The sequence below is a fragment of the Eucyclogobius newberryi genome, unplaced genomic scaffold, assembly GCF_026437365.1.
Source record: "Eucyclogobius newberryi isolate DKJ021-1_F unplaced genomic scaffold, fEucNew1.0.hap1 SCAF_9, whole genome shotgun sequence".
NCBI lineage: Eukaryota > Metazoa > Chordata > Actinopteri > Gobiiformes > Gobiidae > Eucyclogobius > Eucyclogobius newberryi.
In genome coordinates, this window is record NW_027316532.1 from 21,019,426 (window position 1) to 21,034,350 (window position 14,925).

Here is a 14,925-nt window from a genome sequence, read left to right on the forward strand (position 1 = left end):
TGGAGAGGATTTATGGACTTCAAAAACAGCAGAGAAGATCCTCAGAGCCGTGTTAGAGCTGCACGTTATCGAGAAGACTCAGAATGGAGTGTTTTTGAGTGTCGAATGGGAGAAGACTTTCTAAACAGGATTCAGCAAACGAGTGTGAATGAAGCTGAACGCTACTCCGGGTGTGTTTTTGATGAGGGAATAATGTTGGAACAGGGTTAAAAGAGAGAAAATGTCAATTTAGCATAATATGTGTCCTTTAACCCGTGTTCATACAGCGTTCCCTCAAGTTGGGTTTATCTCCGCCCACTTCGCTGTACTCAATACTGATTATTTAAAAGATCCAGACTACGGGTGATCACAAAGGGTTAAAAAAATGACCGGTAGTCATTTTTACACTCATTTTTTTTTCTCTGCACTCTTCTCTTTTATGTCTTGAACTGTTTTGTCATTTCTGTCATATCTTTGTGATTTGAATGCATGTTTTCCTGTCGTGTTAAGCACTTTGAATTGCCTTGTGTGTGAAATGTGCTCTACAAATAAACCATTAAAAACACATACATGAACTTAGATCGATCGCGATAGTCAGAGGATATTATGTAAATCTAACAAAAGCGTGTTCAAATGTCAAATGTCTTTACCGCATTAGTTTAGGTTTAATAATCAGACAGGGGCAGAAATATCACGTTATACCTTTGAATGTTTACAACACAACTTTGATTTTCATTTTCAATCAGCTCTTTTGGCAGCATTTCTTACCACAAACAATATTCTCGATATTAAAACGTTGCATATCTTCAAAACAACATTCACAATATTATCTTCTAATTCGATAAATCGCCCACGTCTGTATGAAATGCTCGTCAGTTCCGCCATTCTGAACATCCCATTTTCAACCTCCCCGTGAGAGGATTGACCTTTACGAGTGGCGCGGGAAGAAGCGAGTCGCAGCAAAAGACGTGCAGCGAGCGCAGGTCAAACAATGATACCTTGAAGAGCTCATTTGAATGACAAGACGCAGCCCAAATGGGACGCTTCTCAGCACAAAACGCAGCAGGTCCTGGACGAGAGGACGAGCGGGAGGAAGGGGAGGAAATATATTGATTGCAGCGTTTTTGCCTTGGGTTTCTTTCTGCTCGGCGGTTCACACCAGCAGCAGCAGATGTTTTTCTAGGGCCTGTGTATTTGTAATGGTTTGGTGTGCGAGGCTGGAGGTCATGCCGGGGGAGAGAGAGAGAGAGAGTGTGTCGGCCAAAGGGCACGGAGTTAATGAGGAGCGCCGCGGTCATGTGACGGAGCATGTGCAGGCACAGATCCTCCCGAAGTTAACGTTTAACCCCGATCTCGGATTCCTCTGCTCTCCACTTGACACACTTCCACCGACGACAACGACCGGATCGAGGAGGCCGAGCTGCATTAACCGCCGACCGTTTCTTTTTCCATTATTTTATCACAATATTTACACCATAACACGACACGAAGCGCGACAATAAACACGACCTGGTTTTTGTGAAAAGCACCAGAGCACAACTTAAAGTGCCTTCTTCTTCTTCTTCTTCTTCTTCTGTATTCATCATAATCTGGAACCACAGAGCAGAAAATAATGCTACGTTCAAAATATTGTAAATTGTAGTTTTTCATTTCCCATTTGTAACACGGCTCTGACTCTCTGACATCACACGTGACATCACTGTTTTCAATACCGAGAAGGAAACCTTATCTTTTATTGACCTTTCCCAGTACGCAGCCCTACATGGCACTTTAAAATGGTAGAATAGTTACAATTAATACATTCTTTTTAATGAGCAGGTTGCCTCATTTCAATTTCGGTTCAATTTAGCTGGAAAATTTGAATAAAATGTGATCTATTATCTTAGCAGCCTTTTTAAATCTGCATTAAAACGTTCTTTCCATTGTAACTCACTAATTACCACTTGTGTTGCTCTGTTGCTTTGGGGTCATTGGTGCTCGGACCGGTTTGACCTGTATTTACACACACTTTCTTTAACGGTCTATTTTTACACAAACCTGTGGTCGCTCCCTTTCAAATGAACCTTCTTCTGAGCACATGTGTGACCACGAGTAACACAAAAGAGAAAAAAGCACAGTGTTACGACTTCAAACTCGTCTGGACACACATGAATGTCATTTTCACATGCAGTTTCTATAAAAATAACAATGCGGTTTTATACTAGTGCTGATTAAAACTATTTAGAAAAGATTTGAATTGGTCTTGAATATTATAAGCGAGAAAAATCAACCAAAAATCAAATATAATCGAGATTTGCTCCGCGTTCATAAAGTGCAGGTCTTTGATGAAGTAAGGGGAGTGGTCAGGAGTGGTCTCTCTCCAGCGCACAAGGGGGGGGGGGGGGGGGGGGGGGGGGGGGGGTGTTGTGTGTAAACAGGGAGTTCAGGTGAGTGGAGTGAAGCTCCAGGCTGCACACTCCACTTCACACTGAGAGCAGCTAGCTGCATTCCTGACCCACAGTTCAAAGAGCACACACTCCCATTAACTCTCATAAACACCGCAGAGGATTAGGCTCCGGATTCGCTCGGCTCCTACGAGGAACCTAGTCCTCTTTCGCGAGGGGCCCGGGCTGTGAAAAGACGCGGGCGCGGCTTTGTAACAGCAGCGCAAGACCATAATGCACTTCTGTAAACGGGAATAAACAGACATAAAGTTACTGTATTGAGTTAGACAAGGAACAATTTAAAAACTGTCGTTTCACAGGTCTAATGTCCTCAAAATGTTGAAAAGTCTTGGTTTGGTCCAGGTTCAGGCCCAGTTTGAGCCCTAATTTAGATGTGGTTTAGTCCTATTGTAGTCCTGGTCCTACACCTGTCCCAGTCCTAGTCCTGTTCTTGTCCTGTCCTAGTCCTGTTCCTGTCCTAGTCCTAGTACTGTTCTTGTCCTGTTCTATTCCTGTTCTGGTCATGTCCTAGTCCTGTTCTGTTCTAGTCCTGTCCTTGTCTTGTCCTAGTCTTGTCATGTCCTAGTCTTGTCCTTGTCCTGTCCAAGTCTTGTCCTAGTCTTGTCCTAGTCTTGCCCTAGTCTTGCCCTAGTCCTGTCCTTGTCCTGTCCTAGTCTTGTCCTAGTCTTGTCCTAGTCTTGTCCTTGCCCTGTCCTTGTCCTGTCCTAGTCTTGTCCTAGTCTTGTCCTAGTCTTGTCCTTGCCCTGTCCTTGTCCTGTCCTAGTCTTGTCCTAGTCCTGTCCTTGTCCTGTCCTAGTCTTGTCCTAGTCTTGTCCTAGTCTTGTCCTAGTCCTGTCCTAGTCCTGGTCCTGTCCCTGGTCATAACATTTTATTTCATCATATAATAAATTATAAAATAACAGTATTTTTAACTTTTATTTTTAAACAATTATTCATTTAAATTGTAGAGATTCAGTAATTTTCATTGAACATCTGTCAATGTGCTGTTTTATTGCTTTGTTGCTCTGTCTCATATTTATCGCATGATTTAAATACTTAATTAGTTGTGGTTTTCCGTGTTGGAGGTAAACCACATTGTAAATGTACTAAAAGCGTTTTCATAAGTTCCGTGGAGTTATTGCCTTCTGCCGGCCACATGTAAGTTCCAGAGCACCTGAACTTCTCCCATGTTCAGTCTGTTTTCTCTGGTGGCGTTAAATATGTTAAAGTAAGCACTGCCATTTTACTGCTGGAATGTGACCATTTGCTCCCAAAAGGTGACAATTTGCCCCCGAGACCACTTTCCTCGACGCCAACTTAAACCAAAGTAATGACTCGGTTGTAATTATGTCACTCTGTGGGTGAGTTCACACACAGCCAACCCAAAATTATAGCGAAATAAGTGACAAAGCCTTTGAAAAACGGCTCGAAACAAGTGACCCCTGCCCCGCGAATACAAGCCCTAAAAAAGGCAACTAGTGGAATAATGTGTGTCGCTGTTGAAACGCTGATACTAATCACACCAAACAGAAAAGACAAAAGGATCAAAATCACCTTTATTGTGCCAAACCGTTTGGACTAAACTCGAATCTAAACCTGGACTAGATCAGGACTAAACCAGTGAGACTGTACTGTTTGACATGTATGTACTGAAAACAAATATATGTGTAATTTTAAAGCAGTTAAAAGAAGTATTCTGACATTTCTGACATTCATAGTTCAGGTCATAGTTTAGACACGTTCTGAAATGTATGGAATACTTTAGATTAGTTCATGTTTCAGTTTTCTCTTGTTAACACTTCTCACATTAGAATTGGGACTAAACAAAGAACTAAACCAGGACTATAACAGGATTAAACCAGGACTAAACCGGGACTATAAAGGGGACTAAACCAGGACTATAACAGGATTAAACCAGAACTAAACCAGGACTATAACAGGACTAAACCAGGACTAAACCGGGACTATAAAGGGGACTAAACCAGGACTATAACAGGACTAAACCAGGACTAAACCGGGACTATAAAGGGAACTAAACCAGGACTATAACAGGATTAAACCAGAACTAAACCAGGACTATAACAGGACTAAACCAGGACTAAACCGGGACTATAACAGGACTATAACAGCACTATAACAGGAGTATAACAGCACTATAACAGGACTATAACAGCACTATAACAGCCCTATAACAGCACTATAACAGGACTATAACAGGACTAAACCACGGCTATAACACAACTATAACAGGACTATAACAGCACTATAACAGGACTAAACCAGGACTATAAAAGGACTATAACACTACTATAACAGCACTATAACACTACTAAACCAGGACTATAACAGGACTATAACACTACTATAACAAGACTATAAAAAGGACTAAACCAAGTGTAAATACACCTTAAACTGAATCTTGAAACATAAATCACTGGCTTTTCCCCTAAAATCATGCAACTAGGTCTGAAACAAGTTAAGATTTCTAATCTATTACTGAGATAATCATTTACTAATTTAGTAATGAATTGATTGTTATCTGGACTACACACAAAGTCCAAAACATGCCATGTGCAGAGAGAAGAGGATTTAACACTCAAACAGAGAAAAAGTCAAAATAACACAGCTATCTGATGAAAAATGATTTAGTCCAGGCCGATTTAGCCTGAAAAAGGAAAATCATTCATGAAAATCTGCCTTTTTCCAACGTTTTCATTTGAAAAACAGAACGTTGGTGATGTTGTTTGCTGCTACTTTTGCAGTGTCTTTTGTTGCGAGTGCGCTCGATCCAGACGTCGTCGAGCGCCTTCACTTTAGCTTTATCTGGGTCAAATATGATGAAAACATCTCTATTCACAGGCCTTTCATGGGAACAACTGCTACTGGAAAATAAGATGGCCAGTGCCTGAAATAAGATGTTTTTTTTAATCTTATTTTGGGTATATTCTGACTGCCTTAAAGTAAGATTGTGAATGGAAAAAGCATAAAATATCTTGTTTCACTTCAAATAAGAAAAACACAAGCATTTTCAAACTTGAATTAAGATAAAAGTTACGTAAATGAAACACTTATAACTAACGTATCGTCTTACTTCAGTACAGTTTTCCAGTGTAGATGAATTAATAGAGTATCAAAATAGTCATGAGTTGCAGAAACAAAACCGTATAAATAAACTACTTTTCGTTTCTTTAAAGTGTAACCTGAACCCTTTTGTCGTCACTTTAAACACATATAACTCAGCCTGCCGTTTGCCCCGCATGACCTCCTCTAATTGCACGTTTGCGTTCATAAATTGAGGCTCGCGGATGCGCGGAGGGCCTCGACAATCGCCCTCCTGTCCCGGTGTCATGCGAGTCAAGTGGCATAAAGACAAGAAGGCAAAAAGGTCTGACCCGCACAAAAGGAGGTCACGGCGACGCGAGAGACGGAGGGACGCGGGCCGGCCAATGAGACGCCGATGCTGACACGCGCAGATGGCGAAAAGGTTATGACGACGGGCCAAAGTGTACGTTTCCCGCGATGAGAACAGACGTGTGTTTAATATGTCACGTGTCGTTTGAGGGAGTCGAATGTTTGAGCTTTGTTTTGATCAAGTGAAACTTTTATTCACGTCTATAGTTATATGTTCATTTCATTTGTTTATCTAGAGGAGGTTTATGTGTAAGATCTTTGTCTATGTTCAAAATAAATGAGTGACAGGCACGATGAATAACACAGCAAACAAAGACGTTAATGGCATAAATAAGCCATCGACAAATGTTTATGACGACTCACATAACAATGCTTGATGCCAAATACCGTATTTTCCGGACTATAAGTCGCAGTTTCATAGTTTTGGCGGGGTGAGACTTATACTTATATTTATACTTATATACTTATACTCCGGAGCAACTTATTTGTGAGATTATTTGTTATTTTCACACTTGCAACCGCATTTCATACTCCAGTGCTGGTGCGACTTATACTCCAGAAAATACGGTAAATAGTTTACCAATTTACCTTGATTAAAAAAGAGTTACAATAAAAGATATAAACTTGGATTATCTTAAACTAGATTTAACTTTATTTGGCTCACAACAAACTGCCCTTGAAAAAGTATAAAGTGAAATCACGGAGGATTTAAAATGAACCGTTGCGGTACGTCAGTTTAAGGTCGTCAGTTTATTCAAAAATAAGACTTGACCTTTGCATCTGCGTCTAAAATGGAGCGACATTTAGTGCTGGAAAAATCCCCATAATCTGACCATAAATGTGACTATACCGACTTTGCACACAGATAAGTACAAAAGAGCTGCACAAGAAAACCAGCTCTGAGACAGGGGGTATGGGAGAACCGAACTTCTCCGAGATTAATAATACAAGATTCAAGTATATATATTTGAATATGCATTTTAGTCTCCAAACACCTAGTTTTATGCATGCAATTTTTATTTTTACTATTTCTATTCAAGCAAGTTCTGAGTTTGTGATATTTTCGGATTCTGATTACTTAAAAATAAACAACTTTTAGAGAGCTAACAATGAGGGAACAGTTATAATTTTCCATACAGTAATACGGCCCCTTTAAGAACTTTAACGTACGATGTGAAAAAAAAAAAAAAAAAAAAATTCTCCGATTTTTTTGACCGTTTGCGATTAGACAAGCGATTTATTCTGTCCGACGTTCACGAGAATTGACAAAAAGACTGAACTCTGCGCTGACAAACTAACAAAAGAAGAATCGCCTGTACTTCGGAGCACGTTTGCGCGGATATAAACCACGCGGGATGAGATTTCGCGGGGGAAAACAATTTGTCGGGGCGAGTTTAACCTCCATTTCAAACCCGGCACAAATGTGATAAAAGTCCGGCCCACGCGCTGCGACCCCCGCGAGCCCACAAAAGAAAACACTAATTCAACTTGGAGCTTATCCCGGCCCCTGATAACCTCTTGCCCAAACAAAAGGCCCATCCATCCACACTGAGCCTGGCTGTGACGGATGTGGGTTAGAGTTTCTGTCACTCGCAGAGATGGCATAACACATAAGAGCTATTAGAGATGCGACTGTTAGAACTTAGCATCAGGGCTAAACAACTGCGGGACGATATCGACAAATATGATTTTTTGACCAATTTATTACGTTGCGGTCGTTGGATTCTGCACCAACTGGATTCCGCATGTGTTTAAGAGCGAACGTGCTATAAATAGAAATGCAGAACATGTTTGTAAAAGTCTAAACAACATACAGAAATCTAACCAATATTTATTCAAGACAAAAATATCTGACTTATCTTGGCATTTCTATTAAATAAATGCAAAATAAATCAGGTTATTCAGCTTGTTTCAACTCAAATTCACTAACTGCACTGGCAGATCATTTCACTTATTTTAAAAGGACATTTTTGCCCAAAACTAGTGCATTTTTCTAGTTTTAAAAAGGTGTCATTTTGCAGTGCAGGGTCCATGTTCAAGTCTTTTTACAGGTGTGTTCACACTTTTTTGGCCCTCGTCAGCTTTTTTAAGCATTTTGTAATATAAACAACTGGGATGTAAAAATAACAGAAATGCCATGATATTTCATTGTCAAAAGTATCCCAATAATATCATGGCCCATCACAAATATATCGACTTATGAGCTCCTTCCCATTAGGATCTACATAGACCATGATCTTTTGCTCCATTTCAGTGCAGAAAACACCAAGAAATAACTGTTAAGCACTTTTCCAAGCTAATTATTTGCAATAATTCTTGCACTCGTCAATGCATTTTAAAGGAAAAAGCAGTATTTCTACACGTCTACACCTCTAGAAAATGTTGTAAATATAATACCAATCAATCAATATTATCGTACCGTGACATATGGATATCGCCATAATGAACAACATCTACGGTATTATGTAAATGCTCATGTTTTGCTGCCCAGGTCCGGTTCAGATCCGGGTTTAGTCCCAGGTGGTCCGGGCCCGGGGTCCAGATGAGCAAACGGATCAGGGGGAGGGTCTTAAGCGTGAATGCCTCTGCAGCCGGCGTGTTTGGAGGCGGTTATTGGAAACCTCGGTCTCCGTCTGAGCTTGTTTACCCTGTCCTCCCTTTTTCTGGAGGTCTCGGAGGGACGGTGCAGCCCACGCAGCCCCGACGCAGGGAGCGGGTGTTCAGATCCGGGTGTGGGAAAACACGACATGAAGCGAGGATGAGCACTCGGAATAAACGTTGTTCAAAAACGTTTAGCGCTTTTTTTTTACATTTGTTTTTCTACATATCAATGATAGTTTTACACCAATCGAGTAGGTATTTGTTGGGAAAACGTTGAAACATCTGCAGGAAATGACAGGAAGTGACATCACACAAGTTTATATACAATTTAAACAAAGAAAACACTTTTTTGAATCTCTAAACATCAATTAAACAAAATGAAGTCGCTCTCATGTATTTTTATTTATTGAAAAAAACAATTGTGACGTTAGAGGAGTTTTTTCCCAGTGCTTGCTGGGTACCTACTGTGATGTCATCAATCAAAAACAGGAAGTGAAATTATAAACCTAAAAAATGAGCTATTCTGGGACAACATTTTTATAAATTTTAGCAAACTTCTAAATATATCTAACTCTACTGCATTTCGGTTCAATGAGTCGTCCGACCTGTAGGGGGCGCTTTAAATTGAATACCACAGTAATCATCTAAACATCCTCTTTTTTTGCACAAAGCAGAACAGTCTTGAGTATAAATCTGAAGGACGATACATGAATAAAACAGTAATATTGAAACTTCTTTAAGGTTAAAGTTTGTTCCATAATCCACATTTTCAGACTCATCTACAGTTTCTCCTTTTGACGCTGCGTTCTTTCGGTATCGTCTGTTTACAGTTCATTTGGGGACAAACCGTTTCCTCCGTGATTGCCCCGCTCGAGTCCCTGTTGTTCCCCATTGTTTCTTGTTGTTCCCCATTGTTCCTCGTTGTTCCCAATTGTTCCCCGTTGTTCCCCGGTCTCACCACAAACACAGACACGGCCCGAGTCCCCATTGTTCCCCGTTGTTCCCCGGTCTCACCACAAACACAGACACGGCCCGAGTCCCCATTGTTCCCCGTTGTTCCCCGGTCTCACCACAAACACAGATACGGCCCGAGTCCCCATTGTTCCCCGTTGTTTCCTGTTGTTCCCCGGTCTCACCACAAACACAGACACGGCCCGAGTCCCCATTGTTCCCCGTTGTTCCCCGGTCTCACCACAAACACAGACACGGCACGAGTCCCCATTGTTTCCCATTGTTCCCCGTTGTTCCCCGTTGTTCCCCGGTCTCACCACAAACACGGCCCGAGTCCCCGTTGTTCCTCCGTCGTTCCCTGTTGTTCCCTGTTGTTTCCCGTTGTTCCCTGGTCCCGCCGCAAACATAAACACTGCCCGAGCACGTGGCAGCCGCAGTGTCCTTCTGTGCGACCTGTGACTGCGCGGGGCAGGTGCGAGCGGAGCAGCCGGAGGATCGGGTAACCTTTTGACAAGTCGCTGCACAAAAACAGGCCCTCCCGGTTATTATTGGGTCAACAAAGTCAGAGGAAGTGTCCGGGGATTAGAGCCGAGAGCGGGACGGGCCAGGGAAAGCGCCCGAGGTGGTAGGGTAAACACGCCGCAAAGGTCGGGTCAATTTAGCGCTCAAAGGGCAGTTTTTGAACGTGTATCGAGCAGAAGTGCACACCGCATCGCAATAGAAACGGAGTCGCAATTTGAACAGCTTTTTTGGGTGGGACGCGAGCAAGAAAATATCCCGTCGATTTAAGGGGCAAAAATGGTTTACCAGGATGTTTTTTTTACCTTACCACCCGTTTGTTAAGATTGCGTTAGCTTAGCGTTTCTCAGACGTTCCTGCTCGTGGACGTGTGTCAACTCTGAATCCTGCTGTTCCTAAAACATCCGCAGCAAAATCGCAATTGCAATTCTGTTTTATTGTTGTTGGGATTTTTCTTGCTTTCTTTCTCACTGAATTACTGCATTTTATGTTTTAATATGCATATTTTTTGCCTACTTTTTGGTAAAATGTCATCTTAAATGCGTTACGTTCTAAAACTAAATTCTAAATCATTTAAACGTTTATCACCTGCTTGTCACCATGGAGATAAATAATGCCACAGTTTGACGTTCAGCATATTTGTGTTGCATTTTTTTAATTACAGGTGTTTTTTATTGCTGTGAAATGCCCTGACACTGATGCTCTGGTCCTTGTTTCCATGGAGTTTAATTACTGTAAAGTTTAATACGACATATAACAATATCTGGCGCTCCAGCGGAAAAGTTACGTAGTACACCTTTAAAATAGACAAACAGTGTTTTCATCGTTATTATCCATGAAACAGTGGGTCATTATTCTATATTTTGAACATTTTAAATCACAATATTGATCTAAAACTAGTAAAAGGCGTTATGGACGATATCGGCGATTTGAGAACTCAGGTGAATGCCACTCCCCCGTGCGGACTGATACAACACACACGTGCGTTTGTTTATTAGCGCGACGGATCGCATCACATCTCTCGTCTCCCGTAGATTTCCGTCTCTACTGAGCCAGTCTTTCTCTGTCTTAATTTTGTCCCGTACACTGAGGGAACTATATTATGATAGATCCATGCGCTTAGACACGCGGAAGCATGTTGCTCTCCTGGGGACGAGCCAGAACAAGGCTGCAGGTGAGCGGTAGGTGCGTTCTATGATTGATACGTTGCAGGCCTAATCGGCAGTCCACGCCACGAGGAAATGAGACTCCGATTTGGGCCAAGAAAAACATCCATTCAACCTTTAATTAAAGAAACCGCCTGCAAAAATCACTCTAAAATCGAGAGGGCAAAACATAATTTAGAAAAACCACAAAAAAAAATAATTCCGTGAGTACCCTGTTAAAAACAAAATACAGCACAGGATATCCAAACAAAATGACACAAAACAAATAAAAATCAATATCATTCACAAATACACTTACACATACGATATGGGATAAAATCATGCAAAGCAGCAGCACCAGCACTGTATACTGTATATAATCCTTCACCAAGGCTTTAAAATCATTAAAAAGGCATAAAATAACTTAATTTAAATAGTTTCTGTGTTTTGGGAGCATAGTCTTGTTTCCTGACTCAGTATTAACTCTGTGGAATTGTAATATAAAAATGTCCTGAGATCTTGAGTGGTAAATACTAGATCTGAAGTTCAGCAAACATGAAAATGAATCAGTCAAAATGCCAACAATAGCGTAATAAACAGACAAACTGCAGCGTTCCCACATCCAATGACTGCCTCCTGCCTCAGAGTAGAACCGACAGTGGCGACTTTAACCTTGTGCAGCAGCAGAAAGTCTACAAGGCGTTTTAGATCGTGGCCAATTGAGTTTCTATAAATTGTAAATACAAGCGGTCCAAGGACGAACCCTTGGGGAACACCTTTGTTAAGATGAGAACGATCAGATTGAAAGCCTTCAGCAGAAACAGCTCGAGCTCTGTTATGATTTTACATTAGATTATGATTTTGCGTAATACGTCGGGTTTGAATAAAAGGGATGAATGAAGAAATACGACGATAAAGACCGAGATGATTAAACGTTTCGTTTGGTTTAAGCAAAACGATCACGTGTCGTTTAGTGTCGTCTTCCGTGAGGTTTCAGCCTGTGTTTGTCATGTGATCTGTGTGTGACGGCAGAACGGGGGTTAACGCTCCTCTGGCCCCGGGGTCATGGGGGCGACAGGAATGTGTGTGTGTGTGTGTGTGTGTGCGCGTGTGTATGTATGTATGTGTGTGTGTGCTGTCCGCAACATTCAGCCCTCCCTCTCTCTCTCTTTCTCTCCCATCTCTCTCTCAATTTTCTCTCTTCCTCTGTGCTCTTTGACTTTCTCTCTCTCCCTCCCCTCCACCCATAACTGTCTCCCTTTCTCATCCCCCTCCCCCCTCTGTCGCTCTTTCTTCCTCTCTCTCTCTCGCTCTCTCTCTCTCTGTGCTCTTTGACTCTTTCCCTCTCTCCCACCTCTCTCTCTCTTGCTCGATCCCTCTCTCTGCGCTCTTTGACTCTCCGTCTCTATCTCCTCCTCTCCTCCCCCCTCACCCGTGTCCCTCTCGCTTCCTCTCTGTGCTTTTTAACTCTCTTACTGTCTCACTGTCTTCCTCTTTCTCTCTGTGCTCTTTGACTCTGTCCCTCTCTCCCACCTCTCTCTCTCTTGCTCGATCCCTCTCTCTGTGCTCTTTGACTCTCACCCTCTCTCTCCTCCCCCACCCCCCTCTCTCTCTCTCTGTGCTCTTTAACTCTCTCTCTCCAACCCCCTCCCTCCCTCTCTCTCCCCCTCTCTCTCCATGCTTTTTAACTCTCTCGTTGTCTCTCTCTCAACACCCCCCCTCTCTCCCTCCCTCTCTCCCTGTGCTCTTTGACTCTCTCTCTCCCTCCACCCCCCCTCCCTCTCTCTCTCTGTGCTCCATTACTCTCTCTCTCCACCCCTCCCCTCTCTCTCTCCCTCTCTCTCCATGCTCTTTAACTCGCTCTCTGTCTCTCTCCCTCTCTCTCTCCCTCTCTCTCCATGCTCTTTAACTCTCTCTGTCTCTCTCCACCCCCCCTCTCTCCCTCTCTCTCCCCTCTCTCCCTCTCTCTCTCTCCATGCTCTTTAACTCTCTCTCTCCCTCTCCCCCTCCCTCTCTCTCCCTCTCTCTCCCTCCCTCTCTCTCTCTCTCTCTCTCTCTCTCTCCCTCTCTCTCCATGCTCTTTAACTCTCTCTCTGTCTCTCTCCACCCCCCCTCTCTCCCTCTCTCTCCCCTCTCTCCCTCTCTCTCTCTCCATGCTCTTTAACTCTCTCTCTCCCTCTCCCCCTCCCTCTCTCTCCCTCTCTCTCCCTCCCTCTCTCTCTCTCTCTCTCTCTCTCTCTCCATGCTCTTTAACTCTCTCTCTGTCTCTCTCCACCCCTCCTCTCTCCCTCCCTCCCTCTCTCCCCGTGCTCTTTGACTGCTGCCGTCCTTATAAGGCACCCGGCGCCATGGCAACGGCAGGGCTTGAATAGCAGTGTCAAATCCCTTCGCACTCGGCCACACGCCTCACTCTCGCTAAAGGACACACACACGGCAGAAGCTCGGGCAGAGCCGCCGCCGCTGAAGGAGGAGAGGAGGTCAACTTTGCCACGCCGCCTTTGACTTCTCCTGCGCCCTCTTCTTTTTCTTTTTTTTTGGTCTCGACTGATTTATTCCAAAGGCGGAAGAAAGAGAAGAAGAAAAAAGAAGGTCAAGCCGATGACTCGCTGGAGGGGAATGTAGAGCCGGTCATGAGTCGCTGCCGCCGCTAATGCTGGACAAGACCTCCACCGCCGCCACCGCCGCCGATGACCACGGAGAGGACGGCGCTCCGTTACCGGGTTTCACAGCTTCTGTTCGGGATCGTTTCGTGGTTCCCACTTGACATTTGAGACGCGGGCAGCTGCCGAACGCCACAAAACAGCTTTATTCCCATTGACGACGGCGAAGGAACTTTTTTGGCTCGTCAAAAGAGCGCATTCTTCTCTTCTCCCGCTTCTGCTTTTGGGGAGTTTAAAGGTCGAGCGGGACAAGCGTGCGTTTGTGTCGGCCCCGAAGCAGAATTGAGATTTTGTCGATTGGACTTTATTCTCTCTTCTTTTTTCTTTTTTTGGTTTTCTTTCCTTTTCCGTTGCCCGTCCCGTGTCACGCTCTCTCGCCTCTCGTCCAAAACAGTCGGAACAAGTCGGGTAGATGTGCCGATAGCGCCGAACTGGTTCAACTAGTTTGAAGTCGCAGAGAAGTGGAGGAGGGCAGGGCTTTTTTGTTGTTTTTCTTGCTTTTTTCCTCTTCTTTTTAACCCGGTCTGGAAAAAAAGTGGACGTTTTCGTTTTCGGGGGGTTTTGTTTGAAAGTGGTGGAGGCGGTTCTGAGTGGCGCTCGATGACAGCGCAGAGTAGGTGAGGTACTTGTGAAGAAGAAGCAAGCGAAGAGGGGGCCAAGAAAGAAAGTGGTCTAATTTATTGTTTCCTGTGAAAAAAGAGGCGACCTTTTCTCTCTGTTTTTTTTGTCGTGAACTCTGAACCGCCCGATGTCGCGTTTCACGTGATCAGAGGTCAGGAGGCCGGCGTGAATAGGCTCGAGCGCGGATTATACAAAAGCAGCGGCGACCTGCGACCGCACGGCGAAGGAGAGGTCACGAAAGAGACGCTTTTTTAGAAAATCCGCACGGACAAAAAGCCGCTCGGACAATACGGCTTTTTGCGTCAGATTTGTGGGATTTGAACACGAGACGAGGTTTAGCGGCGCTGCAGAGAACGATCGCTTCAGCGGTTGACGAGTCACCGGTTCATTTCACGATTGGTCGACGAGCCAAGCGATTGTTTCTGTTGTAAATTGGGACTTTTTAAATACATTTACAACCAGATAAAGGCTGAAACGTAGAGACTGAAGAGAATATTCCAGATAAAGTGTATTATCGACAAAACAGTTTATTCCTTTTTAACAATTTGATTTAAGTATTTTCATAGGTGTTTTAGAGTCCGGATAACGATTCTCAAAATACCGTTACAATTACGT